The following is a 2,360-nucleotide window of genomic DNA, read 5'->3' as shown; positions in this document are numbered from 1 at the left end:
GGCTGTTCAGGGTCTATTGGGGGTCGCCATAATTTTGTCTGCGCCTTTCTTTATTTTAAGAAAGAAAGTAGAAATGATTACCAAAGAAAAAAAATGTTCTTTTCGCAACACGGCTTTACAAAGCAGTGTTTTATATTTTAATGGTTTTTCCTTCTTTTCTCGAGACAAATATGACGTCTTAGCCTTATGAGACTAATTACATAATAATTTTTGCTATTCTGCTTAAGTGCGTCTTAAAAGTGATTTTTCAGAACTTTAAAAGAAGTCATGACAAAATATTCAATTGACTTCTGCTTTGACTATTTTCCCACTTTCCTTTTTATCTAATTGTTTTTTCCCGTTGTTACTATTAAAGCATGAAAGCCAATGATTAAACACCATAGCCACTCGGTTCTGTACTGCAGTGATGCTTGCTGTACTAAATAGGCTCTTGTACAATAAGAATCCCCGTTAGCATCAGTAGACACAGCTTTTCTTCCTCTAGGTGTTCTAGAAAACGTGGAGCATTCAGCATGTGCTACAATGTGTTTAATAAAAAGAAAAAACAGCTTCTTTAACAAAGCCAAGATCTGTCATCTTACCTCACACATCTTACATCTATATGCAATCATTACGTATGGTTACCCTGCAATACAAGGCAAATCATCCTGATTTTTCTATCTAAATTTTCCCCTTGCATTACACAGTTAATCATTTACTTCAGCCAATCTCTCCAATCTTAATGCCCATCTCAGAGAACCATTTTATGTCCGTTTCCATTCTTCACAGGACTTGTGATGAACTACAATATTAAACCAGGTAGAATGCTCATTTTCTACCCATCAAAAGGCTCAGCATGTGAATGTGAGATTCCTGTGGTGTAGTAGAAGAGGAAACGGATCACTGAGTCTCCCTAAGGTCCTGCACAGTGATTAGGCTTTAGATAGGAGATCATCAATTCATACTGGGATCTATACCGGCTGTAATGATGGGGGAGTGTGTACAGTATGTGTGTGTGTGTGTGTGTGTGTGTGTGTGTGTGTGTGTGTGTGGGAAGGGGAGCAGGGGGAAAGATAGTCAATTAAAATGTGAGGCAGGCTAAAGAGAGTGATTATGTGCTGACCTTTCCAGCAGTTTTAGACACCGTGTCCGTGAAAGGGTTATAAGGAAGTCTAAATGGAAACAGACACACACAGATGCACATACACGCTCACACACATACGTAGAATTACAGACTTTCCATACACTGCGTGCCCTATGGATTGGAATTAATTAAACTTCTAGGTGATATAGTGGAGGCTGATTGGAAGCTAATGTCCTTCTGACTGTTTACCTGCCCAGGGCTGGAACTACACACACCATATCTAATGAGCTGAGGAGTAGGATGAAGAAAGCGCAGCCACACACATTCTCTCCTACACACTGCCGGGCAATTAAAAACCTTCCTCAGCCGAGATTGTGAAAGTTGTAACGGCTTGCTAATTCTCTGTGACTGAGTGGTGGTGGAAAGGCCTCGAGTGTGTTTGTTTTTGCATGTGCACAGTTTGATGTAAGCTGCCTGAGAACTCCTCATTTGTGACTATGTACAATGCAACAAAAAAAGTCCCGTTGAACATTCGTACAAACTCCTGACCTTCAGATCAGAAAAGCCACTGTAAATACCTTTGTTGCTAGAGGCGTTTCTTTAATTTTCAGGAACAGAATATGAACGTTTTCTTGTTTCTGATGGGGAGAATGTGAGATCAGATATAGAAATAAGGAAATAAGGACCTAGCTTTTCAACAGTTGTGAAGCGCTCACATCTAATTGTCATTCACCAGATGTCTAAAATTAGGATTTTCTTGTTTTCTACCCAGCCAGTATTTCTAATCAGTCAGTGTTTATGTAAATGTCGTCTCACAAATCTTACGCTCTACTCTGAACTCACCTGCTCAGTTTCTGGAGATAAATGAGTCCCCCTGGATTTCTGGTTTCTTTTGGACACCTGCTCCCTCTCCCTTACCCCCTCCTGCCACGAACTTGCAATATTTCTTAAAGACGTGTGATTATAAACATCTAAAATGTTATACTGAACTTTTTTAAATCACTGAAAATGGTTATAAAGTCTAGTGGAAGTGGATATAATGCATTTTAAGCGTTCTGTTCAAAGAAAGTTTTGTGAAATTACTTTTACATTAGGGTATAACAACTGGAATCGCCATCGTAAAAGTGGGCTAGTATATAGCTGGTGTTGTACATATTGATAAAAGGCTTGTATACAATATTCAAGTACTGACCCAGGAATGGGCAATACTGGCTAGGCTAGTTAGTTAAGTTGCCCTGTATTGATTGGGGATTTCAGATAATATCATGCCAAGGTGTGGCAAAAAAAGGGCATTTAG

Source organism: Neolamprologus multifasciatus, chromosome 9, assembly GCF_963576455.1.
Source record: "Neolamprologus multifasciatus chromosome 9, fNeoMul1.2, whole genome shotgun sequence".
Classification (NCBI taxonomy): domain Eukaryota; kingdom Metazoa; phylum Chordata; class Actinopteri; order Cichliformes; family Cichlidae; genus Neolamprologus; species Neolamprologus multifasciatus.
Note: the sequence above shows the minus strand (reverse complement) of the source record.